The sequence below is a fragment of the Anopheles gambiae genome, chromosome 3 (assembly GCF_943734735.2).
Source record: "Anopheles gambiae chromosome 3, idAnoGambNW_F1_1, whole genome shotgun sequence".
Classification (NCBI taxonomy): Eukaryota; Metazoa; Arthropoda; class Insecta; order Diptera; family Culicidae; genus Anopheles; species Anopheles gambiae.
In genome coordinates this window covers 96,677,184-96,704,857 of record NC_064602.1, presented here as the reverse complement: position 1 = coordinate 96,704,857, position 27,674 = coordinate 96,677,184, and the positions used below count along the sequence as shown (strand labels likewise).

At 47.3% G+C, this 27,674-nt stretch overlaps 2 protein-coding genes across 11 annotated transcripts in view; one reads left to right on the top strand and one right to left on the bottom strand.

Annotated features, from left to right (window-relative positions):
- Nucleotides 1-27,674, bottom strand: part of LOC3291539 (neuroglobin) — an 81,121-nt gene that overhangs the window by 16,206 nt on the left and 37,241 nt on the right. The window lies entirely within an intron of this gene.
- The window catches only part of LOC1280429 (putative polypeptide N-acetylgalactosaminyltransferase 9), a 60,876-nt gene that overhangs the window by 4,270 nt on the left and 28,932 nt on the right, over nt 1-27,674 (top strand). For 8 of the 10 annotated variants that reach the window (XM_061658413.1, XM_061658410.1, XM_061658411.1 and 5 more), the window contains exon 3: nt 25,335-25,654. The exons of the other annotated variants lie outside the window; for them this stretch is intronic. The gene's annotated coding sequence lies outside the window, so the exon portion shown is untranslated. The remainder of the gene's footprint in view (nt 1-25,334; nt 25,655-27,674) is intronic. 10 annotated transcript variants of the gene reach the window in all.

Genomic DNA, 27,674 nt, shown 5'->3' with positions numbered 1-27,674 from the left:
AGTCGTGAGGACTAGCGGTAAAATCTCGTGTTTGGCATGCATTTTGGTGTTCCGACTAACTTGCCACGACCTCACACCGCCCCTTCTTAACGCTTCGAATATATATTTTTGTTCACCCGAAGGGCTAGAACGTGCAGGAATCACATTTATCCGTCATTGGAGCGATTATTGTAGACCGTGCTCTCGGCCGAACAAATCGCCCCGTGTTGTGAGTTGCTTGTTCCACGGCACCGGCGATGCTGTCGGGTCGGGAACTGGGTAAGAGTAGGCCATCGAAGCGAAATATATCGACCTTAGAGGGCGAGAGAGAAGTGTGAAAAAACGTGCACAAAATAGCGAAATGTGAATGTCATGCGCTTTCGGACTTTCCTCACACACGCGCGCACCCGGAGAAGATTTGGAGCAATGGCCGGGAAGCAAATAGCGAACGGCGGCCGTCTATCTATCAAAACCCGGTACGTGTCTGGCTGTTCGCCCGGGGTCTGCCCGGTCTGGTACGGACGTGACTTATCGGGGCCTTTCGATCGAGAACCTGACCTGGCGATTTAAGTCGTTCCGAAGATACAGTTCCTCTCCTGTCGAACCGCGTATTCGAATTCGTCGATCGGCTGACCCTGGGAGCTGGCAAAAAGCCTTGCAGTAGGTACAGTTTTTGGCACGTACACCCCAACGTACTTCAGTGGTTTTTCGGTGGAATGGGAGTGGAATTTTTCCGGGACTGGACTCATGTTATCGCCGCGAACTTCTGATGTTGGGGCACGTTGAGTAATTAATGGGCAAAAGGGGTTTGTTTTTTGCTGTAAAAAGAAAGCTTTCATCGACCAGTTGATAAGGGTTCGCTTTCATACAGCGCTACAGTGGCTGAAACAATCGACCCTCCGCGGCATGCAACCCAACATATTCGCGAAACTCCACTTGACACTCCACACGTGCTGCCCATCCCTGCTAAACCTCCCATGTATGAGTTATAATTGCACAACCAGAACAGGAATTCTAACAGAGCACAGCAGTCCTCCAATAATAGTTGCGCAGCTGCTCGGTTCTCAGCACATTCGTGAAAAGTTTTGCATTGCTGGGCGGCGGGCGCGACCTGAAGCATCTGTTGGAATTCGGGCTGAGTGATCGGTTATGAATAGGCAAGCAGGGCGAAAAGTTTTCCCTCGGACCGTACCACAACCGTATTGGAGTGAGTGTGTCGAGTCGAGTAGAATAAGAGGATGGTCATCGATTTTTCGAGTAGCACAGGTAGCCAGGGAAGGAAGACTTGAAGTTTGAAGGCAACAGCATCAGATGGCTGTGTGGAAATTTGCTCTTATGTGCAAGCCTCCCGTCAGCTCAAGGGTTAACCGGTCGATTGGTGGCGATACGTCAAGGTTTCAAATAAGCAACGGATAGGGGTTCCTTCTCGTGCCACCAGTAAAACCACTACTGTGCAACAAAGATACAGTTTTTGGGGCGACTCTTCCGTGTGCTGCGCTTTGCTTTTGCTGTCTATGGACGAATGTACGGGGCAAAGGACTGGAAGACGCTGAATTATTAAGCGGTGAGAAAATTTCATGTCGGGCGTAAAACTTGCCTCGACTGAAGCAGCAGCAGCAGCAGCAGCACTCTGGAGATGGCAGAACATTGGCATTAGACCGTTGCCGTTGAGTACTTTTAGCTGTACCGAGCTCCGGAGCCGAGTGCTAAAATATCTCCATACCAACCACCGTAGCAGGACTCGGTTCAACGTACTTGAGCGATATATGGTGTGTAGGTGCTTATGGCGTAGGGTATCCCACAACTCAGGTGAGTACGCAGGCAACATCATTTACCCTTGCTGCCGTGGCCATTCTTTCACTTTGTTGCATCAAGGAAATTACACCTTCTGCCCGAGTGAAGTTGTGTTTTCTTTTCGCGCCCTTTGCACCTCTCCAAAGGTTGAAGGATTTTCCATTTCCCTGGGACATCGGCAGCGTTGTAGAGCACAAATGTGGGACACACACACACACACACACACACACACACACACACAGCGACAGCACACTTACTTTTACTCTTTTTTGTGTGCTGTTTGCAACCGCGGAAAAATTGCCTTGGAATGCAAATCTCGGGCCTACGACACGGAAACGCGAGGGGTGGCAGAAAATGGCCTACCGGGGGGTAAATAAAATGTAAACGAATATAAAATTCAGCGCATCTTCGCTTTGCACGCGTAAATGTGAAATTTCGTGTTCGATGTCGGGGCCTCGCAAAGTCGTCCTGGTGTCGTTCTGGTCGCGTACGTGATTTGTTTACCGAGAGCAGCCATGGAAAGCCCTACTGTAATGGGGACATTGCCCCACGTTGCCTGGCACTTTTACTGTCGGGAGACGTCTTGGGACGTTGCCGGCCGGTTGTGGTGCTGGTGGGTGACAGCTGTCAAGTTTTATTGCGACTTCATTTGTGCGGGCCACGGTTCGCTTGGTTCGTCGCAGGTGGAAACGAATTTCGGCATTTTTGGGACGAGAAAAAAGCTCACCAAAACCCATTACCTGCCCGAATGGGAAAGGCTTCCCGGGCTGGGGCTGGTGCAGATTGGTTCCTTCGGTATGGCCGACACACGCCCGCGACGTGTCACAGTGAGCGCTGGGGACGGATGCTAAAGGGATTTTGCCGCTGCTTGACGTACATCGAAGGTGAAACGTCTGGCAAGTGTCCGGATGGAAAGTGGCAAATATGTAATAGACACCATTTTTGTTGGCAATTTCTCGTTATTCGTACGGCAGTTTTTTATGACTTTGCTCTCGATGTTCATCACATTTACCAAACGGGGGTCGATAGGGAAAAGTGTAATGCAAAATGGGATACTTACTCAAGGGAGATGTTTGTGGAGAAAACGGTTTAGTGGCGTTTTGTTTTGCCCAAAACGTTTTAAACATCTGAATTTTCTTTCTTAAAACTCATACAGGTAGGGAGGAATTTCTGAAATCCAAAAACTTGCCTAAAGCTTTAAGCTTGTCAGTCCCTTCACGGATGAAGTTAACTCGGAGTGAAAAGTTACAAATGTATTTTCTCTGTTATCGTGTTTCCACGCCACTTCCCCTTTTTGTGTAACGCTCTACAAACGCTAAAAGAATCACATGGAAATGTTCTTTCCGGTCCGTGAAGAGAAGTTATTTTTTCTGCTTTTTCGTAGAATGGCATAAAATATTGTTCCTGCACTCCTCACCTTCCGAACCAAAAGGCTCTGCTTGGGAAGAAAATCGATCGATCAGGATTTTCGGTAGGATGAATATCCTCATTTTTTTCTTCTACCAACCAAGGTTAAAGTGATTTTCTAAAACACCGATAAGCCGGTGGTGGAAAGGTCGACATTAATTTGACGTGTGACCCAGCATCCCGGCTCGAGGCTGTAGGGCGACTTGCATGTGTTTTTTGTTGTTTTGTTGCTTGTTTCGAGTTCAAAATTCTGAAGCGCCAATTGAAATTTATTTCACATTTTCTCCCGACTTTCTCGTCGTTTTTCCTGGTCGTCGTTCGCTCTTCGCTCACAGTAGGTGCGGCGGTTAGTTGCTCCGGAAAGTATGTTGGACGGCGACGCCGTGTACGACGAGCGCTTCCGAAAAAGTTTTTCAATATAATCTGTTTCACCGTGCACTTTTTGAGATTAGCTGCCTGCAGGCTGCTGGGGTGAAAATATGGGAAAAGCTAGCGTAATTTATTTATCGTCGCACCCGGTACAGAGGAAGGATGAGCAAAGGATTGCAGAGCATGGGACGAGGTGGAAATAAAACGGCTGCTGATTAGAAGGGGTGATATTATCGACCAAGCGTCTACGTTTAACCTGTCTGCACAATGTCGCACAGACGGAGACGGGCTTCTAATCTGCAAGATTTATTTCCCTTTTTCGAAAGGAATGCAATCAACTGAGGACAACACTAAGACGGGACGCGCGCAAAGTAGATAAGCGCAAACAAGCGTCAAACATCGAACGCCGAACGCGCTCGGTTGGCGCTATTGGATTCAGTTCGGCGCTTCGCATTACACGCACCAGCAGAGGATGATGCGACAAACTCCCCAGAAACTGTTTCTGCTTTATTGGCGGAGCTTTTTCGCCGTCAGTTCCATCGTTTGAATGGTTCAATTTCTCATATCCGATTAAACGATTCCCGCCATGAGTCTCGTGCTGCTTCGTCACATTTAATCCCTCCGCAGCGCAGTGGAGTTGCTGCGCCAAGGTGAAACGACACACGGGGGCCTGGGGCTCGGAGTGTGTTCTCCACAGGCTTACATTGTGTAGATAAAAGAAGATCGAAAGATCCGCTGTTCAAGTCTCTGGGGTATTTTGGAATGAAATTGGGATGTGTTTCTAGGAATCTGGAAAAAACGGAATTGGTTTAGGACAAACTCAGGAAACTAGATTTTCCCCAGGAGATTTAAATTCCCGAACCATCCCGATGTCGATGTCCTCCCCCATGGTGCAGACCTGGGTCGGGAATATTCGCTACATCACCATATCGAAATGCGCTGGGATATAGCGATAGCTATCATGCGAGATAACGACGTATAATAGTATTTTGCAGAGGCGAAGGTTCGGACACTGGGACAATTTATTTAATTCCACATCTTTATTTGACTGTATCGGAATCTGCACAATACCCGAGCAAATAGAAACGTGTCAGAAATGAGACATTATCTTATCGATATCTGCCTGGACAGTCACCGTATAGCCGCCGCCGCTGCTGTTGTTTCAGCTAATGTTTTATTAGGGTCAATATTGACGCCATAATCTAGGCAGTTACGAATAGCCCGGCAGAGCCCAGGGCTGCTCGGAACAGGTTATACATTTTCACGCCTTATTTAACGGATAATGGCATAGTCAAAGTCTATCATTTCATCTCGTCCCCAAAAATCGAAGCCGCCCGGGGAACACAGCGTGGAAGCGAATAAATATTAAAAGCATACGCCCTTTACTGGTGCCATCTTGACATTCTCTTCCCCGAATAAATAAATAGAAATAACGCACACCGTCACAGTCACCAGAAGAAAAAAAAACGACAGCTTCCGGTGCCGGGTTGGTGCCGATCGACATAATTTCGTTAAATTGTTTGCATAATTTTCCAATCGCCACGCGATTTATGAAGGGTAATCAAGAATCCTGCTCCGCGCGAGGCTATAGGCGGGTCTGCGAAGTGGCGGCGAAGATGTTAAATGCTTCATCATTCCTTTGGCAATGCGATGAGGGGCTTTTGGGGCAGCAGCAATCGCTGATAATTTCGTCAATCACGACCACGTCGATGATCGGAACCCGCGGCCACGGGAAGGTCGCAGTTGATTTGATTTTCTCTGCACATCCGGGGAAGAGGAATGCGAAAGCCATCTCATCTTGTTATAGGCGCATCAACTTTTCTGTTGTTGGCTTTGGTCCTTTGGGCGCCGTTCTTGGAAGTTCAGAAATGGGCTCCGGCTCAGGGTGGGCGGGCAGTCTGAGTGTAATCAGTGGCTGCGACATCTTGGATTTTTATCTCGTTCTTCTCTCCCGAGCGAGCCGTGCTGTAACGATGGGAGGCCTCAATCTGCTGCCAGTTTCGGATACCGCTTATTACCAATCGCTCGGCTTATCCATCGTAAATATGAGACACGATTTATCTCCTTTTGCTCCGGCTGTTCGTAGGAAATTGTGCTTTCGTGCCTCGCCCACTTCTCCATGTCACTTGCAGTAAGCCAGCAAACCGGTAGCTTATGCATGTCTCTAACGACAACGCCCTACCGGATATGAGCTCGATTCCTTCCGCATAATCCTGCCGGTGTGGGTGTCAATTTAGATCCTTTTCCTGCTGCATAAGTACAAAACAGCTTGTTCGCCTGAGAAGGTGGCGATGGTGAGGTGCACAGGTTTATCGAACCGCATCAATCACGCGAAGCCATAATCCCCAGTGACATTCTCGGTGGTGGTATTCCTGGTCTCCTCGGTACCGAGATGATACAGCACTTGTCGGGTAGGGGTAGGTAACTTGTTTTTGGTGAACAGTTGTCTGCAGCTGAACAAGGCCAGCCTGCGTGCGTGATAAGAACTAATTGTTGGTTTCGTGCGAGCTTTTGCGTAGCCTGCTCCCTCCATGATGACCGTAACACACAGCACAACAGGTCGACGACGATGTTTTACGGCATTTGAAATGGTACAAGACAGACCCCATTAGGGACGGTTCTGGACGGGGCAGTAACTCCTTGGAATGTTTGTACCTTGCCGGAGGCCGTCCGGTCGCCTATCGACTGCCATTGCAAGTGGTAAATGAGGCTCTCCCGGAGCTCTCGGAACAGTAAAAACGCATTTGTCTCGGCGACAGCCTGTTTCGTGTGTATGTGTGTGTGTCTGTTATCGTTATCAGCAACCAGGCTAGTCGCTAGTCTACGCGGTTCCATGTGCGGGAGGATGGGACGCAATGCAAGCGAAACACTGGCGACGCGTGGGGGGTAGCGTTGTTAGTTTAGTGACGAGTGTACAACGTGGAGCAGTGGTGTACTCTCCACGCCATAGAACGTGTACCCAGTTTGCTTCTTCGAGCCCCGGCGAGTGATAGCGAACAGAGGCCATCTTCGTAAGCGAGCGGGGTAAGATAACAGCTGGTGTAACAACGGCTCCAGCAACGTGGAGTGCCTTGGTTGGAAGAGAAATTACTTCGCTGGCAGCACTTAGGTTAGTGTGAGTGCATGACGGGGTTCTACGGGGTACACTGTTCGTGCTACCGACCGGTGTGATAACAGCAAAGGCGTAGAGCTGTGTGCGTTGCTGCCCAGTGCTGGTATTAATTAGTTCATTTATCTACCCTGGCCTAGGAGGTCTGCGTGGCCGGAGTTATCGATGGCGTCATTTGGTGGCGCATAACCGGTTGCCCATGCAACGTGGATGGAAGTCCATCAATTAGGTGTCCTCTGGAAAGGTGTAGCTTTCCTTCGGACATGCAAAAAGGCGCCTGGAGTTCATTTATCAGACATGTGTAAATGTGTAACACACAGCTCGACAAGCAAACCTCATTTGTTTTCAAAACTTTCCACGTATCGAAAATGACGCGCAAGATGGGCTCATACAGTCTAATTAGGGATCAAAATTGCCACCGAAATAGCTCCCACCATCTCTCAGTATCCAAATGTAAAATCATCAATCGAAACGCTTTGTCTATTCTTGGGAGTTCCATGGCTCGAACACATCTCGCATAGGCTTTGGCGATGACGCAAGTGACTTAAACTTGAAAAGTATAATAAACCCTCGCTTCTAACCACTTCCACGTTGCAGAGTGCCAAAACAAACGTAGCTCTATCTGCAACAGAAACGACACGAGGCGGAAATCGAGCATGAGCCAGTCCCTCTGTGTCTAATGACATTACTTCTAGTTTCGTTTCGCATTACCAGGGAGGGGGCTGTTGTAAGTTTAAAACAGTACACGACAACAGCAACAGCTTCCCTTGATCGATCATAATGTGTCCATTAGCTGGCTTCACTTGAATTTGTCGTGTTCGGCACGATTCATGTTGTGCTTTTCCCTTCTTACCTTGAAATCGGTACCGGGAAGTGAAAATAAAAAACGAAAACAAACGAATTTTGTTTCGAATTTTGGCGTTTTTTTGTTGATGACAATGTCTGGGCGACATTGGTCGTGTCTGGTCGGGCTTTATCACTTGTTCCGATCGCTGCACGGGACGGGTGTTTTTGTAACGATGTAATGCTCTGATAACGGTGACAGATGGCTCTGTCGGCTCCACGTCGACGTGGTTTTTGGGTGTGTCCCTTGGATCTGCTAGCTGTTAGCAATCGTACAAGAACACTGTCCCATCGTAATGGTGCGTAATTGGGCAAGGTGTCTAATTGGTACGGCTATCGGAAACGGAACGAGTACGGGTTGTATCTGCGAGCGATAAGCGAAAGCTTTCCAACAACCCAGCACAAACCACAACTCAATAAGGGTCAGATTTGGGCAGTACGATGGCTTTTATTGCTTCGTTAGGGCCCCGTGGACCTAATCGACGGCCTAATGATTTGCTCTGCGGTTGACAGATTGCCGGTGGTTTCTTTTCTCTCTCTCTCTCTCTCGAAAAAAAGGGAAACTTTCTCGCGTGCTTAATTTCTGATTGCGAGCGGGGCTTACGAGATGTAAAAGAAGGTGCGAATGATTTGCGAACGCACTTCCCAGGCTGGATGCAGTATTGGTGTTTATCGAACGAAGGAAACCCATTACATTGTGGGTAGATCGATGGGGACACCACTTCAGGCACAACACTTGTCACAGTTGTCATCTTAATTGGTGGAAGTGGTTAACCGCGTGCGGGAGAGTAGACGTCAGACAAAGAGATCCGTCCTTTGGTAAGGTGTGAAAATGAAACTAAACTTTCAAAACCGCAACACAAGGTGTCTGTTTTTACTGATGTATGATTACGACCAGCAGTCGATGGTGTAATTTATGGGAGAAATTACAAAGGAAAGCAATCGATAGTCTACATCACGGAGGCACTTGACATGATTCTCAGTTGGTAGCTTAAATGTGAGATAAAGTATGCTACAATCTCTTAGATAAGGTTGAAGATACGAGATGTAAGAATGCGATTTCATCCTTTCGACATCAAGAATGGTATACAGATCAACCATCAAAGTGACGAATTGCAACATTACCGACTAATAGTGAAGAGCTTTTGCCATCCATCACGTACTGCGGCGAAGCTCATCCATCCTCCCGCTTATAATTTATGAGCACAAGCATTATCGTGCTACCGCAGCGTGGTGTTAGTGTTGCCCACTTTTGGTTCGAGCGCGAAAGTAAAGCAAATGAAAGCCAAAACCTCCTCCCTTGTTCCAAGGGTTTTTTTTCATTGCTGTTTATTTGCCAGCGGTTTCATGGTTTTATGGCAAACGGGGTGGGAAAGAATTCGATTCGGATGAAGGGGAATTTGCGTTTTTCCACTTGAGTTAGTACGATTTCCACGACATCATCGTCGTACGCACGGGTTTCGATCGATCGCCAGGCCGCTAGGTGGTGGTACTAGGACGTGTGAAGGTGTGTGGTGTGTGTGGTCGAATTGCAGTTGGACCGGAAACGTGAAAACTGCGCTCACTTTCTAAACTGCACCAGCAGCTGGCGCTGTGGACAGGCAAAGCGAATGTGCACATAAAATTGTTTGATTTTCGCTCGATCGACTGATGAAGAAGGCTCACACACTGCAGACGGTCGTTGTTCGATCTGTACGCGCATGTTGGTACAACATTCCAGTGGGCAGTTCCTTTGGGTGTCTTACTGTTTGTCTGTAATCCACACTGGTTCTGTTCAGTGGCTTTCTTTGAGGGTCGATGGCTGAGTTTTCACAAAATGATCAGTTTTTGTTACAAAGAAACGAAGTGATTGATAAGCATACAGCCTCTGGTTGTTGCTTGTTTGTAAAGCATTTGTTTTTCTTATTTTAAAATGCCTAGTAAATCATGTTTTTGCCACTATGAGGGTCAATTTTACAACTCGCAAAAGAAAACTAAAATCCCACAGCTTGTTTACAAACACATCATTCAAGGTTAACGATTCAAATTGCGGCTGACGCCACAAAGCAGTGCAAATTACCTTCTGCAGTTGCATTGAAAATGGCATCGTTTTGTACTGCACACACTGAAATTACACAATTATTTGACATTATGAAATAACATGCTCCAGTGGAAAAAAAAACCGTAACACGATGAAAATTGCTTGTGTGCTCCCATCTCCTCCACCGAGCAATCGTCGTCGCTAATCGATTATCACCACCATCAAAACTCGATTCAATCGTAATGGACAGGAAATCATTATACACACAGTTTATTTTCTTCACTCGCCGTGTATGTTTGCCGTTTTGTTTTCCGTTTTTGCAGCACAGCAGCCGTAGTGTTTATCTAGTGGTGAAACTTTCCCTTTGGACCGTATTGGTTGTGAGATTGTTTGACCCTTACCCGTACTGAAGACAGTAGGGAATAAGAGAAAACTTACCGCTTGAAGCAGTCTGTACGGTATTTAATCGGAAGTTAGAGGATGATTTACCATCTGCTACGAGATGGGAAACAAAATGCACTGAGCCTTGCCTTTTCTGCTTTCTGTACTCTTTAAAAAACTGTAAAAACGGACCGCTTAAAGTGTGCAAATTTTCGGAAGCGCCAGAAGAGCACTCGCAAACAAAAAACCCAGAAGGTATGCCGGTATGCCCTGAAGTACTCTTTCCATAAGGTGCAATATCTGCCTCACCATAATCTTCATCTGTGTGTGTGTGTGTGTTTTGCCCTTCGGTTCGTACTCCGATGCGGTGAAAGGGAAACTTTTGGAAAATTTTAACAGCTAGTGTAATGATGAACTCCCCACGGGAGCCTCCAGCCAACGGGCGCGCGTGTGGTTTGAAGCTGCTAAACAGAGGAAGGTTCCCCAAATTTATGACACTCTCATGGGCCATACCGCGGGGTATGGGTGCCTCCTTCCCTGCAACACATTACGTAATGGTATTGCGGTGACGCCACCGAAGCAAGGAAGCTACCGAAAGGACTGCACCGTACAGGACACGTTAAAATTACCTTCGAGCTCGAGCAGATGGCACTACTCCTGAAGGCGCGTGTGTGGTGGTCCTCTCGTGGTGGTCGTTGGGCGAACTTTCGGCAGCAGTTAATTAGGACACCCTTATGTTTTGCGGGAAAGGAACTGATTTTAATTAGTTCTGTTTCTGCTGCCGCCCGAGCGTTCCCAAACACCCAAGGACGGTGCTCTTCGGTGGAGCTGTCAGATGACCCGGTGTTTCGACGTCCCAGGGTTGACAGTTGATTTGGTTGCCGCTGCTAATATGTTTGGGTTTCGATACGAAACTTTCGTTCGCTGATAGCGATCAATAAGGGAAAAGCTCTTCAAAGGACGCGTAGGAGCTGTAGCTTGTGCGGATAGTATTGGCAGTGTAATAGATATTTCTGGGAAAATGTAATGGCTCGGACGGTTGTCAGTTGCCAGTGTGCTTGTTAAAAATGGAGCGTGGTTGTCCCGAAAACTTTTTTCATTAATTAGTAACATTGGGTTCGGTGCCGATAAAATCTCCTGCTGATGGGATGGAATCAGTGCTGGCGGTTTGTTATGCACCTAGTTTGTGGTCCAAGCAGGGTTTCAGTTGCTTCAAGCACGACCCAGGAATCCAATGGAATGATTTCTAGCACATACACCGAGCGTCATCCGGCTTGTTGTGCCATCCGAGCAGCTACTGTTAGATCCAACCTTCCAAAAAACAAAGTGCAACTATATTTGCATCTGATGAAATCTCCCTCATGCACCAATTGAGAAGCTTCGCATTCATTAGGAATCTACAAAAAAAGCCAGTAAGACCTATAATTTGCCAACCGCTGCGAACCAAACAATGCCAGAAGCCGTAGATCGTGGCAGATCGTTCGACTCATCCTCGTTCGTTAGTTTCGTTTCCCTTCGCTAGTGGTTCCTTTCACTTTCATTGATTACGCGATTGCGCAAATTTCGCCCGGGCAGCCCGGTAGGCACAAAGGGCCACGCTAAGGAAATTGGCACAAAAAGCACACACCGGCAGGGGAGCCCTCCGATGCCGCAGTCGGTGGATCATCTTAACCGCTCTCGGTACCCGAAGTCGGATTGAGTCGGCGGTGGGTGGGATGAATGGAATGAGCTAACCGGCAACCGGAAGCCACCGCACACCGCCAACTCCGGAGCTCCGATGAGCTCCGGAGCTAAACAATCGGTTTCGGTTTCGAAACGAAAAGGGTTTTGTGCCGCGTGGGCGATTCAATTGTATTAACGCGCGGGCATCGCGAGTGGTGTGCACCGAATCGATCGGTGTTGTAATCAGATCGGTTTGACGCGACGCCGAAGAATGATGGGGTGCAGGATGAGCGGTGGCAGGAACAATGCACCCCTCGGGGGTTGCGGAGGCAGTGGGTAAGAATGTGGGACAGTTTGGCTTTGGAGTGTTTGAAATTCAGCAGCACTTGGTTCAACAGTTTAGTGAAAGAAACACAACCAACTGTGATAATACCGGGGCAGTAAGTGGACCAGTAAATGAGGTGAGAACAGTGATGAGATGAAGGCGTCTGGCGCACTTTTTGCGTCATGATTTACAGATGTTCTTCAAACGTAATATTCACACCCTTCCTGCGATGATGATGCGACGGTTTCGATGTCACGTAATCACCGACTAAAACAGTAAGCTGGAGTGCCCGCGTCGGTGACTGGTTGGGGAGTGATGAAGCTTTTGTTCGCTTTTCGCACCGGGAGGTCTTCGCGTTGGGGGTTGGGTCTTTCAGTTCCCAGGCTGCTGCACGGAGAGATGTACTTCTGGCGAACAGATACAGCCGGTGTGGTTAAAAGTCATGCACACGCGACGGCTCGGGATGCAAATCGACAACCGAGGTTTGGTGCATTTGTGCTGTTTGTCAGCTATCCGTGCTCGGAGTTGCATCTTCACCTCTGGCACGGGGTTGGTTACGAGTTGAAATGAAACAAACAAGCCCTACATAATGCGAATGTGCTCGAAACGTCTGTGCGACCTCAATAGCGCTGGTCCGCCACGCGAAGATGTTCTTCTCCCGATGTTCTTCGATGGCCTCGATCAAACCAGCTGCTCAAACAAACCATATTCTGCTGGCGAGCTTTTCGTGGCAAGCTTCGCCCACATCCGTGTCGTGCGATCACACCTCACGAAACTCAGATCGACGGTACGGCACGGGGACGATGCCAGGCGGTGTTCGCAAAGCAGGGATGCCACACAGAATACCAACCGAAATGAAGAAGCCCAAAATGCCAACTGTGCCAACTGCTGAATCGAGAAGCTGATGGTGACGATTGCGCCACGCGGTTTTAAAAAAAGAATACTTCGGTTCGGAGTTTGATAAGTTCACGAGGCCGGGGCCGCGTGTGCTGTAATCAAATTTTACATGAACTTGCACCAGGGTTCTCTAGTGATGGGCAGGAAAAAAAGGCTAGATAAATGGTGCTGTTTTGCTGACGGACAAGAAAAAGCTCTCCAGTTTGTCGGCATCGATAGGCCAACGTCGAGGTAGGCTTGTTAGCGGAAAGCAGTCGCGGGCTGGTTGGAGATAAATCAACCGAACGAGGTTACCTTTTTGCACTGTTTTGGGAGGCAGGTTTTGGGGCAACGTTCGGTTATGTTAAATCGTTCAAGGTTTGCGTTGCTGTTCGCGATGTTTCAATCAGTCTTGACGGTGCTTGGAAGTGGAAGTGCAGACCGGTACATCAGACGTTGCTTGAAGTCGACTTTGCATTTAAAGTGTCTTCTGATCGCACAAGCAAGCCAATATGTATTTTTCTCATGCTACTGTTGCCAAAATTTTGGATGTAATCGAATAGAAAAATCTAATTTAACCTCGGTTGGTAATTAAAAATCATAAGCTCAACGCAAAGCCCTCGGATAAATCGTAACAAGGAAATCCTGTTTGCGACAAACCGAGCTCATTCTCTCACTCTCCGCTGTGCTTACATCGCCCACACGGGGGTAATAATTTTTGTGCCTTTATTAAAACTCCCAAATTAGACTGAATTTTCCTCGCCCTTGCGCTCTGGAAAGCTAGATTCATCCCCCGTTAGTTGGAAGAACCAGCAACTGGCAGCAACAGATTGTGGGGTGGGCCGCCCGTGCAACAGCGGAAACATAAAAATAATCCAAACCACCCAGCAGAAGGGTATCAATTATACAGTTCACCACCCTGTTCCCCCACACGGGAGATCAGTTATTTTCCCAAACAGGGGGTCCCGGGCCAAATCTCGTTTCACCCGTGAGCCTCGGTGAAGCGTAAAATAAAACCGAAAGTAATATTGAAGCAACCGCCGCGCAAAGAGGGAAGAAATATTTAAATTGCCACGCGATGCAACGAACCACCAAATGACTTCTTCCCAGGAAGAAGAAGAGGCAACGAGCAAAGAAAAAGAAGAAGCTTGCAGGCAAAACAAATTAATGGCCGCAATAACCTTTTGCACTTTTCATCCCGCCGAGAGCCGCCAGCCCGCTGCGCTTTGCGAAATCAGCGCCCAGTCTTTGCCCGAGCCGTTGCCAGTGAGACAGTCGCGAGGTCGCGCAGATTTGTCGAGATTGCTGTCGAGCATCAGGCCCGTGCTGGGCTCATTTTCTTAGCTTCCTGTAGGGCGGAGCGAAAACGAGACCGGCCGGGCGGAAGGGAATAGGGGCGAAAAAGCAGTCAAATAATGTAACAGTTTTCCCTATCTTTATGGCGGCGCTTGGCGCTCGTTAGCGTGACCCGGGGTGTCAAAGCTGGTTGTGCGAATTTCACTCTCGTTTAATTAATTTCATTTTTCCTCCACCGCCCCGTGGCCGTCCGCTCGTCTTCCCCGTGTGGGTGTGTGGATGTAAGTGTAAGTGAAAAAGAAAAGCGTACGCCGATTGCTGCACCATCATTTTGATAATTCAATTGCCGGAAGAAAATTCCACTCCCGGGTGCGCGCGCCCGTGCGCTGGGATGAAAAGCGTGTTGTTGTATATACACATAAACGGTGCGTTTCTTCCCCCTGTGTGTGTGTGCGTAATATGGAAAATCACTTAGATCAGTAAAAGCAGCGTGGGGGACCGCTCACGCACCGTCGAGGTGTAAAATAATTTCGTTTTTTTTATTTGATTACGTGTCATGGCGCGGGAAAATAGGTTGGGGTGAGCAAGGTGAGACTCACGCTTCACGCGTTGGTTTCGTGACGGTGCAAGTGAAGGTAATTTTCCGTGCTCGCATCACAGCAACACGAACGCCAGAACCTGCTCTCGTGCTCTGCTTTTTTTTTTGGAGCGGAAAAGTGGGAAAAGTGATTACGCCAGAAGCCAAAGGGTGTTAATTATGATGTTTGTTTTCGTTTTCGGGTTTGAGGGGGAAGAATAATAGATCGCGAAATGAAAATAGCCCGCTTCTAATGCTTCAGGAGCAGTGGAATACATACCGTAATTTTGTTAAATTCTAATTTTGAACTGTTGATGCTCCTTGTAATGAAGATAACTTCTAGATAAGAAGTTATTTCTTCAAGCAGCCCTTCGTGGCAGTAATTATCATCCAATAAGAAACATCTTGCCACCCATCCTCGTCAAATCTACATCTTTGGACACCATTTAGAACACTTTTTCACTCGCAATGTATAATCAAAAGTACATTAAATGCAAACAGCAAACTAGAGCACGCTAAAATTACTCACATTAAAGGGGGTTTTTATTACCACTAACGCCTTCCATTGCACCGGGTTCTTTCTGCTTCGTTCATTCCCGTATTACCCCCATTAGGTCGTTAAAATTTCCCGCTCGAAAGCGACATCAAGTGCACTGCCTGGTTGGATTCGTTTTTCGCGCCGCTAGCTCGTAAAACGCTTCCAAAGACAAGCCCCAGCCCAGGTCGGGTGGGATCTTCCCGGGCACCCGGGATGTCATTGCGTCGGTGTGTCTCATGTTCTAATGCGATTTTTCACCGCACACTGGTAGCGAGAATTTTCCAAAGCGCATCGCAAATGCACCGATTGCACTTCTGCTTGCCCACTTATCGTCAAGGACGGCCATCGTCGTCGTCGTTGTCGTTCTGCATCCTTGAGAATGATTAGGCCTCGGTTAAGGGTTCGGGGTAAGGGGGGTGAAAATCATTCTCGCACACTCGCCCGTTTTTGTACCCTAAACAGTGGCGGGAAGGTCACACAAGTTTTCACACGAACCGTGGCAAAGGATGTCGCCACAAGTGCACATTTTCCATGCAGCTCGGCTATGACTCCATCGAAGAATGACACACATTCAATAATGCGCTTACATGAAAGCATAAAAGTGTGTGTGTGTGTGTGTGTGGGCCTTTTTTCCAAGGAACCAAGGGCAACTCAACCATAGCAACAGCCTTTTTTAAGCAGGCTCTTTCATTCGACATCCATCTTACGGTAGAAAAAGAGAAAGAGAGCGGGAAAAACCAACCGGAAGGCAAGCCCTGGAGCAAACCCTGGAGTGGTTCCAGTCTGGTGTGATTTTCACATCTATTGAAAAAAAGCTGCTCTTACAAGAAAAGTGCGTTGCGAAGCGAGCTGCAAATGAAGAAAAAAAAGAAGTGGAAAGAAAATTGAAAAGGAAACATTGACAGGGACGCGCGGCGTAAAAGGGGGCAGAAATCTTAAGGAAATGTGTACGGGAATGTTGCAAACGGCAAGCTGAGAAAATGTAAAACCCTCCCACCAGGACGTCAGGAAGTAACGATAGTACAAGGATGCAGGCACCTCGCTTTCTGGCGACACAAAAAGCCACGAGAGGAAGAAAAATGGGGGGGGGGGGGAAATGGTGGAAACTTTTGATGCTAAGAGTTTTCATATTTTTTTCCACCCGCGTTCCACCCTGCCGGCTACTTGAAGTGTCCTTTAATATGGCACCGGCAGCGGCCTGTTCGTCCTCCATCCTTGGCTCCATGCTTTTCTTTGTTTGCGTTTTCCGGATAGCTTTTCCGAGGAAAGTTTTCACTTCTTTTGCCCGTCGTTTGCTGTTAAAAGCATTTTTTGTTGCTGTTGTCACTGTCAGCAATAGTGGGTGTTGATTTTTTGCAGTTTTGAATGCTCTGTTATTATGAAATGCTAAGCGTCACACAGGAACGTCCCCATGCTTGCCTTCTCCAACTCCCGTCCTTGCCTGAAGCGTCACCGATCGATGGGAAGTAATTTTTCTTGCATTTTCTTGCCACCGGAAGTGGGATTGAGGGTGGCTGCTTACCGGGCAGCAGCTCGCTTTATTGAGCACGTGCTCAGTGAGTGGCATTTCCCGTTTCCTGTGCCCGGAGTCTCGGCGTGAGAATGGATGCCCCGGAACCTTGTGTGTGTGTGTGTTGTGGGGAAAACGTTCGCTCGAAATGAAGAAGGCGGGATGAGTTTCAATTTAGTAAGTTTTCCTTTTTTTATTACGACCGTCTGCTAATGTTTATACTGATGGTTTGAAGTAAATGGCGATCTCCACATCGACTTTTCGTTCCGTGCTAGGTTGATTCTCTATTCGTGATTAAGTGTGTGTGTGTGTTTGGGTCTTTTTATCCTCTAAAAGCGTCTGCAGGGACACACCACACACTACCGCTTTAGTGGAATGCAATGCAGGATTTATAAACCTCGGGCAAGAAGGAATGAAAATGGCTACACACCCCTTTGCCGGGCTTTTCACGAGCAAGCGCCGGGCGTTCTAATTTCAAATTCTACCGCATACCGGCACCGGGCCGAAGTAATCAAAACCGGAAATAGCTGTACCAGCTGCTGCTGCTGTTGTTCCCGCAAAGGGAAGGGAAAACGAAGCGCAAGCAAGGCGAGACAGCTCGTGCGAAAAACACAAATGGAGACGAAGGACTAATAGAATTAAGCTTCATTTCGGTGTTTGGATTTTCCCGGGGTTTCCTCCGTAACCCTTGGGGGCGTTTTTACGTCGAGGCCCTTACTATGTGCTACAGGGGATGCTTTCTGTGTGTGTGTGGGGGGCGAGTGGTCTCGAATTGCAAATGAGAGCGGACCAAGCTGGAAAAGGAAAATCATTTGCTGTCAGTCAGCAGAAATTCATAGCAGAATCCCGTTGTATTGCGGTCGGCAGGAAAAGCCCAGGAGTTTTATTGCATTTGAATCTGTTGCCATAATTGCAGCGAGGGCTTTGCTAAAAGAAATAAATGTGAAAAGCATGCTTATGTGTGTGACGATCTCAACTAAAAGGGAAAAAGGGTTTTCCCTTCAATGTTTGGAGTGAGATTTAAATCGATATGTTTTATCTTGAATGAAATTTAAGAATTCTTTTAATGTTTCACTGTTCATCGTTTTTGAAGAATCTTTCCAACGAACCAGACTGAAAAGTTATACATTGAGAACCTTCTTGTTAGCAACAAAGCAGACGCTGCGAACCGTTGTCACTGTAAATAATTTAAACCAAGTCAAGTGTCAAGCAGCGCCACATACTGTACCGTAAGTGTCATTGTGTCAAAAAGGTGCAAAACTCTCTCGAGATTCGTGTTGAGGGACGAGAGCCTACACCGGCTGCGAAGGTTCGTTCCTCGCGGTCAAGTGCACCGTGTGCTCGTCCTCCTCTGCTATCCAGTTTCCATAAGCCTCGAGGTCGGTTGGATGGTCCGAAAAACTATTCTCCGTCGCATAGGGAGGCAACGAAAACAAATAAATAAAGAAAAATCACCCAAACCTCTCTCTCTCGCATCTCGTAAAGAAGGTGTCATAGTTCCGTTAGGACGGCTATAATGCACGGAAGTGTGGCCAGGCTGGAAAAGTGTTTGAAAAAGTGGTACGATACGCGAACGACGTGCCGAAGCTGATGATAAAATGGCACATTTTGCGGTAGCTCCCGCGGGAGGCTCTAGCGAACCAGCCTCTATCTATAGCGGCCATAGACCATCATTCGCTCGCTCGTTCACTCACTCAACCTCCGTTCGGGTCAGCAATTTGGCTAGAGCCAACGGCACATTCGATGGATGGGATTGGCGCCTACGGGGACTCGGGAAAGCGTGGGGTATTATAAATTCCCAAACAGCAGCAAAAAGTGTGTAGCTAGCGGTACAAAGCTCCGTTCAAGCGCGGGGGAAAACGTGATGAAAAACGGAATGGGGAGGGGAGGGTAAAACGGTGTCATATGTGAGTGGTCGAACACAAGCGCGTGCAACCGGTTTTGGGTGAGAGGATAGTAAAAGTTTTCCCCGTGTTCGAATCAAGCAACCATTTTCATTCGATTTTGCCTTGTTGTTTTGGGCTAAAAGTAGAAACTCAAATAAAAGCGGAAAAGTGTCTCTCGCCCTGGTCATTTGGTCCCTGTAAACATGGCTGCTACTTAATGGTTTATTAATTTTAATCAATAAAAATGTTCTAAAAATAAACATTGACCCACTGCATCCAGCTGCTAGTGGGCATAATAGAGAATGTATGAACAGACTGACCGCCATGCTTACGACTCCCCCACCACGCGGGCTAACGATAATGGTGTCGGATAGAAATCTATGCCACCGGTAAGCAATTAGAACGTGAAGCTTTTCCGTTGCGCGCGTACACACGTGCTTTGTTCTTTGGGAATTTCCCCTCGTACCACACACATTCTCGAGGCCGGAGACAATAAGCCCGTAGCCGAAGCATAACACAAGTGGGGGCAAATAGTATTACACACATACACATACATAGAAGAAGCACCGAAATGTCGAAACTAAACTACGCGCAACCTGACCATAACGGCGGCGTACCGGTTGGCGTGCATCGGACATCGGGAAAATCGAAATTAATTGACCGCGCCACACGCTTTAACGGGGGTGCAGGGTGAAAACCAGGCAGACGACTGAGCCACCACCCCAGCGGAAAAGCGGAACACAACTCGAAACGGTTAATTGCCCCCCCCCGGCCGGCCCCGCCCCCCCCCCCCCCCCCCCCAGTAGTTCTAAGCGCATTCTTGTGCGCCCCAAGTGCGGCCCATGTTCCATGTTATTCCATGGGTCGATGGAGAGAATGGGAGGGGACGAAATGTTGCTCAACCACATTCGTCACGCTTTTCCGTTTTTTTTCCTAACCTCATACATTAACTTTTGGTGGTCATTTTGTCGGCCTCACTATTTCTTCCCCTCGTTTGGGCCACCGCCGGATGGGGGGGTTCGTCGCGTTACGCCGATTTGTTCATTCTGTTATTTCTTCTGTATCGGATGGTCTAATTTTTCATTCTATTATCATGGGTTTGAAATCATGGTGTTGGTTTTTACCTCTCTCTCACTCTCTTCCTCTCTATTTCGAATTGCTTTTGCTTCTTTTTCGTTGGTTTATATGCCACTTTTCATGTGTGTGTTTTTTTTTCGTCTGTACCTTGTTCGTTTTGCAATGTTGAAGCACATGTTGCGTTGCTTTTTTTTAGCTTGCCACTGCTGATAATGAACTTGATCGTTTGTTGTGCACACTTGCGCCAAAATTACTGTAAATTTTTGTTGGTTTATTGCAGCCAACCTTCTGTTGATGGATTTCTTGTTTGGGGTTTGTTTGTCTGCGCCCAGCTGTGTCCAGCTCTGATCGCTTAAGTGGAGCAAACATCGCAAAAGCTGACGTAAAAAAGAAGCAATTTCAGGAATGGAAAAACGACACGGAACAGGCTCGGAAAGCTCACGAAGAGAGAACAAAGAGCAGATTAACAAAGTGCTTCCGTTAGGATGGGGCAGTTAAGTAGGGAAATGTGTTCGATAGAAATAATCAAATTGGCTGCGGGAGGATCAAACAGCGGGGAGAAAAGCATGATTTCGCGAGCATGGATAAAAGTGGTAGCGTTCTCCAGGTGGGAACATGGGGAAGGCTTCACTTGTGCTTTGCCGTATGTAGATAATCAACACACGTAGGCATTTGGTGAAGTGATTGGATTATCGGCGAATCTACGCTAGAACCCTGCCGCTAGAACAGCAGCAGGAGAACCCCGTATCTATGAGTGCCGACATGCCAAAAGAGAACAGGAAAGGTTAACCCCCTTCCTCCAGCTGGTGGTGATGGTGGTAATAGAACAGTTTTGATTAGTTCCACCGTTGTCCAGAAACAATCTCGCGGCGGTTCTCGCAGGAATAATCAGCCGATGAAGCGGAAGCTGCTGCTGCTAAAAACTCGGCCGAACGAGATTTGATCTAGCACCGAAAGCTTCCCATTCCATTGGGAGTGGGGAGTAGATTGAAATTTAATCTGATAACAGCTGTGAAATGAAGGCGAAGTTCTCGCTTCTGTGCAATTTCCCCGTTTCGTATGGGTATTACAACGTGTGAAATAGAATTTATGGGTTTCGGCCTGGTTGTAATTTGGAATGTTGCAAAATTCAGCAGCTGGAGAAGGAGTTAAATTAAATTTGATATTTATTCCTGTGCATGAATTGAAGCATAATAGTGAAAGAGCTTTAAATTAAACGTCTGAGAAGCGCAGTACGCATTCAGAATGCTGAAGTACGCCCGCAGAAAGAAACCCTTCCACAGGGCGGCCGTGCATGATCGGAAGCAAGAATGTTTTCAATCGCTTGTTAGCAGTGCCTCTTTGTCCCTACGAAAGCAACACCCCCGAAGAGAGCAGACAGCAAGAAGATAGAAGACAGCAAAGTACAGATTATTTGTTGAAAAAAGTCACGTTTTCCGACGGTTCCAAACTGCCAATCGAAGAAGGTGCGCGACGGTCGTGTACCGCTAAGCTGCTGCGCTGCAGACGACAACAGCATGAACACACAACACACGATCGTGGAACGTTCGAGTGTTGTTGTCGAGCGACGCAGCTGGGTCTCTATGCCATCGTCACCAACCGAATGCCCATCGAAAGCCGCGCTTGTGCGATTAATCATACATCGTCATCGCTAAACTATGCCACCTCTTTTTCGCTGGTGGTGCGCGTAGTGCGAGAGAAAGAGAGAAGCGGGAGGAGACGCGATCATACCCGGTGGTCGAAAAAGGGAGTACGGATAAAAATACGCCATCGTTTGCTAGGTATAAAATTAGCACGATGGTGACGATGGTGAGCCCCGATCGTCCGGCGATCGTTGATTCCCTGCTGAGAGCTCCGAGCAAAAGCTGCGTTCGATCATCCGGTTTGGACTTGAGGTACCGGCTTCTGATACATCGGCCGATACTGTGGACAGTCCATGTGGTACACGTTCAGATGCATTCTATGTTGGCCTCGAAATCGGCTCGAGAGGAGATGCTGAGAAAGAGAGAGAGAGAGAGACACGTTGACAGTCTATTTGCTTGAACTTGAGAGTTAAGGCCATTGCAGCCTGAGTTCGATCGGACCGGGGAGTTCCCTTCTTACCGGAAAGCTTTGTGTGTATGTGGACTATACTGGACAGTGAACGCGAATATCAAAATGGTGCCTAAGGGTGTGTGTTTTGAGGGGGTGGGTCTTGGACGGAGGGAAGAGTGAAATTCCGGTCCAATTTATCCACATGCAGAGATAGGAGAGTTCCCCTGGACGATGAGAACAAGCGATAGCTTTGGAAGGGAGTTGAAAGAGAAGTCATTAGTGGGACTGGCCGTGAGGCCTTCTCGGGGATGGGTTTGTGCAGGGAACTGGTTTCGGAGAGCGTACAGACAAGCGACGCTGGAATTGCATGGTGAGGATTCTTTCTGAATTCAAGGCACAAGCTCAGTATTTTGGAGCAGAACACAAATTCAGCATGATCGTGACCTAACGTGCTTGCGAGCCTTACATTGAATCTAATCGTATCTGCTCAGATCGCATCAGATATTGAGACACAATGGGTCAATGTTTGAGCTCCGAAAGAACTTCAGATGTTTACATCAATGTTTGTATCTAACATCTTGGGCATGAAAGGCTCATAAATTGTGTGCTATTATGATCATCGGCACAAGCCTGGAATACGAATCAGTACCTAATACCAATCTCGGTAAATGAAGTCATCTAAGCACTTCAGCAAGGTTCAGTATCTAGGGAAAAGATTTCCATCAACAGCAAGCAATTTCTCTAGTAATCTCCGTGATTAGATTAAAGATGTTGTATGATGTACCTCTCTGCTCCAGACCACCCTGTTGATGGGCCAGCGTGTAGAAATGGGAGAGTTATCTCCCTTTTCTTGCAACCCAGACGACGTGCCCAAGGTGCGATAGTGAAAGGTTTCATCGGAAAGTCTTCCACCGATAGTTCGTAATTAACATCATTGTCGTCATATCCGTTCGCACCGTTGCTCCGGTGGTAGAACCGGTGCCACACCGAGCACCGGAGCTCTCTTCAAATGGGAACTCCATTAGAGGTTCGGATGTTGAAGGTTGCTGGCGCTAATGAGGACACACGATGCTGCACGATGACGCTTCGATTCATGCCGGGTAAGCAAACATAAAGAAAGAGCACGGACCGCATGAAGAGCATGAAACATCATCAACATGCGTGTCATGCCGTCCCGGTACACGAATCTCGGACTATTAGCGTAAACGGTGCGCGCTACATTTGGTTACGGGTCGAACGCAAGTAGAACCGGTTTCGCCTTCGGTAGTACTTTGATGAGTCCGGCATTAGACAGCTCGTTTGGCCCGTGCTCGTCTTTGTGATTGATTGGAAGATGCTAACATGGACTGTACATATACTGTTGAATCGGTTAGGCGGTCGACAAGGGGGAATGAGTTATCGAAAAGTGAGCAAATGGCTCAGGTAGAACGAGAATATCGCACCATAAAGTGAGTTATTATTTTTAGCCGCGTCGTTCCAGCTGAAAACAATGAGATGCACTTTATTTTAATACCACCAGCTCATAAATCACCCTTCACGCTTGACATTTTCCGGTGGAGCGGTGGAGTTTCGTGTAACTCCAGTCAGCCGTGATTTCACAATAGAAATTGAGCATGAAAAGCCATTTAGCGCCTTAATTTGCATGTGACTTCTTTCGCCCGCTTCTCGGTTGTGCGGTTGTAAGCTGCTCCGTCCAAAAAAAAACAAGAAAAAGGTTTTGTGTCAAATGTAGCTTGGCAGGTTGGTGTAGTAAAGCTGCAACGCGGTAGCCTCGTGAAGGCGGAATTCTACACTGCACAGAAAAAGTAAATATAGCGGCATGTCCCACCTGTCCCACCCTCTAGCTGCAGTGTCGCATCACTGAACTTGCGAAAAATTGGTGGAGGTCAAAAATGGTGAGGTGTTTTCCAAATGTTTTTTGTTAGCACTCTGCTAGTGTGCCGGCCCCTTTGGACGAGAACGGGAGAATTTGGAGGTGCTGAGTTGGTTTGGAGCGTAGTAAAAAGTGTCTAGCCCAGCACTGTCCAGCTATTCTCGGACAAACTGTTAGACAGTCGGTGTCGGTGGGAACAACAGTTAGGTCGATGTTTTTGTTTATTGCAAGGCAGGGAATGTTCTAGGGCTTGTGTATGTAAAAGGGTCGTTTATTTTGGGACACTGCGCGTTTGGGAATGGTGCTAAAGTCAATAAAAAAGGAAATTAAAACATCATGCGAGCTGAAGCATGAATCTTTCTGCACCATTGTCCCAAGTGATTCCGCAAAAATTGACCCTTTCAAATCCCAAATTGCCATTTAGAAGCGCTTTAATTGAAGTGCCCTAGTCGTTAGCGACAAACAATTGTCATGTTGAAACTAATTAAGATCAGAAGGTGCGGAAGTTTAATCGTTCTTCCGGTGTCAGTTTTAGTGACATCGAGGCTCGTTCCCCTTCCGCTGCGTGTGCTAGACCGCAATCATCCATGCAGTGGTAGAATAAACTTTAAGGGAGAGAAGACCCAGTCACCAAACAACCCAACCAGTGCCTCCAGTCGATTGGACGGACAATTGTGTAACCAGGCAAACCAGGAGTTTCAGTGCTTGGCGATTCCGGTGGAAAGTTTTGCCTTGTAAGAAACTTTTGCACCCCGGACAAGCTGATGCCCTCGAGTTGTTCATTTTAGATTTTATCCTGTCCTTGTCGGTTGTTGCTTCGATGTTAGGCTTATCGCGGGAATGATGATGTCGGGTTGCATCATTTCCATTGACTGTAAGTTTAACTTTTATTTCGGTGTATTATACAAGAGAGGTCTCTGCTTCTTTCTTGAATCTAGGAAGATACTAGACTTCTTGAGAAGTATGGAATCCGATAAGGCTTGTTCAATCGGTCTTTCGGTTCTGTATTTTATAAGATAAGAGGTGGATTTAATGGTGGATAAGAGGTGGATATTTTCGTTAACTTTTACATGAAATAAATACGTAAATAGTTGCTAAATAGTGTTGCTGATACAATTTTTTCTATTCAGTTTTAGAAAACGACAGAAAAAATATGTTCACTATTGTCCATCTTCAAACTAATACAGAAGAGCGTGAAAAATGAGTCCAAAGGAAGCAAACTCATGAAAGTAAAGTTTTCGTTTTCGCCGAAAAAGAGGAAGCCAAACTTTTCCCAAACAACGATAAGTAAATGCAGCAAACAAGTTAAGCAGAAAGGCATCATTCGTTTCCCGGCAAGAAGTGAAGGAAACCAAACACAGACAGATCAACTTTACGTACCGTTTTCCATGATTGAAAATTTTCTACATTTGTCTGTCGAGCGGGCGGAAACCTTGTTTGTGGAGCCTGTGGAGAGAGAGAGAAAGAGAGAGAGAGAGGTTTGTTTTTGCCTCAGCACAAGCAGTTGGAATGATTTTTTATGACGCACCGTATTAAAATGGGGGCGATCTTTTGGCAGTGGGTATGTTTTTCGGACCCCTCCAATATCGAAAATTGAAATGAAAACGTTGCTCGTTTATTCAAAACAGAATTAAGCAACGTGGAGGCCAAAAACACGAAACTGCTTAAGTCGTTTCTCTTCGTTTGTTTTGTTTTTCTTCTCCCACCGCCTCATCTGAAGTTAAATACCTTCTTTATGTGATTCTTATGTGATTCTCTTCTCTACCTTTACTTTGCAGATATTTCCAGGCACAGCATCTGGACGTGCGGTGCGGTTTTTGGGATGGGAATTGCGAGAAAGTAAAGGCGCACGAAGAAAAGAAAAAAATAAGGAAAGGTTGTGAATAGCAAACGAAGAAAACGAAGAATAAAATGTTACAACGTTGATGGTGAAGCAGGAAGAGACCACTCTAGGAGTACTCGAAAACGGCGCAGTATCAGTGGAGTGGAATTAGTGTGGCGTTAGTGACGCAAAAAAAACGGAAGCATTTCCCAGGAACATCCCAACCGCAGCCACACACATGTGCCAGCGAAATTGCCCGATTTAATTCAACAAAAGGTAAGTTTAACCCGTTTTACTTGTGAATCGATACAATGGTCCCCCTGCTTCCGCGCTTGGTGGCTTAATTTTGACCAGTCACGCATGGTGCACCGCTTGCGGCCGCGGCAAAGAATACCGAAAAGCGTTTGTTCAGAACCGATGTACGGATCGAGTCCGCGCCCGAGCAAAAAGTTGGCAATCATTTCCTTGCGAGGTTTCTGCTCGGAACGGAAATTGCAATCAACCTGATTCGGGGGAAAATAGTTCACCACATTGTTTGCGGGGAGATTTGTTGCGTTTGAAATACACACCACAGATAGGAAATCTTAAGCACACACACACACATTAAATCTGCACACACACAAGCAAAACGCGAGCGGTATACCACCACCTGTTTGATTAAGCCACCAGACAAGGCGGAATGAGGAAACTGGTTGCGTTGGGATTTCTTCTTTTCCTAGCGCTTCCGATTTCCGAAGATGATATGTCTGTGATCTGTGGAGGTGAGTTAGTTCCTGGCTTGGCTCGCTGGCTGGCTAGCTGGCTGGCTGGTTCACTTCACCGAATATGGAGCGATCCGGCCAACCGATGCTATTCCAGGCGATTCGTTCCACTCTCTCGGCCAACGGCTGATTGACCGAGACCTAGACACACACACACACACACCGAGTGTGGGGATCGTACAGCGAAGGTCTTGACTCCCGTGCGCGTGTATGTACGCTCGGCACACACAGCACCACGGAGACCCACTTTTGGAGCAAGCTAAAACCGCAAGACGCATTTTTTGGTCCGACACGACACGGCCCGGTGGCACACATTTGAACGATGGGCAGATGTGGAGGAACTTCTAGAGCAGTGGCGGTATTGCGAGTTGTTGGACACTATTTTGCAGCTTCTTTTGTTGATTCTGAAGTATTCAATGTTAGACTTCAAGCGCTAATAGGTGAGACATTGCGTGAGATATTGGAATTATTGGAGAGCTCTCTGATAATTGGTCAATCGCACGCACTGAACGTCTTGGAGATGCATTCAGATTACATCTCCGGTTTGTTTTTACGGAAATCCTACACTTGGAACGTTTATTCGCATCCTGGAACTAATAGGAACATGAGCACTAGACACGAAACCCTTTCCAAGAAGCTTCTGTTATGTTTCAATCTTTTACTGGTGAAGGCGTGTGGTAAAGCTTTTGCGTCCGCCTAGTCTGCCGAATCGTGATTCAGCACCGCTTCACGGTACAGTTCATGGTTGATCGATCTCGAGCAATTTGGAGGCTCACCGTTCACCTTGAACTTTGCTTCGAGCAGTGGACGGAATGGACGGAATGGATCCATAAATCTTGACGGTATGGACGGGTCGACGGCCGCTCGCCTAACTTTTTTTTAATGATATTCCTCAGCAATTACTTCCCTGCTCCGATTGAGGTTTTCAAATTTCCTGCCTTACCTGCGTGTACCCCCTTACAGTTGTTTTAGAAAGAAGAACTGCAAGTCAGGATGCTCCCTAGACGTGTTTAGATAGGGAGGAAATCATCCACCAGGAGAGCCCGGGGTTCGTTGGCAACTTTCGCTAGTCTTTGTGCGAATAAACAAATCGACAAACTCGATCTCTCGCAAGCAAAGGCGCAACGAGGCGAGCGGCTTGCAACATGAACCTTGTCAAACAGGTTTCTTCTCCCTTGGAGTGGCTCTCTCGTCTTCACCCGTCTTTCCGCTTGATTGGCACCGCTTATCCACGAAAGGGGAGAGTCCACGGCCCACGGCAGGTTGGTGTATCTTCGAGTGTCGGATGTACTAATGGCATCGGAAAGGGATGCCCCTGCTGTACAGGGTTGTTCTAACTGTACTCCGGTTGTTTGCAATCTACTCATCTGTCAAAAGGCGCTTGCAAAGAGAGTCATCCGAAGCGCACCGGCGACTAGGTAGATGCACACTGATCGATGGGAATTTTACAAAAAAAATAAAAGAACAACACAGACACGACCGACTCAACGTGTCCGTGGGCAACTTTCGTTGATTTACCGGTTTTTCTGGTGTGA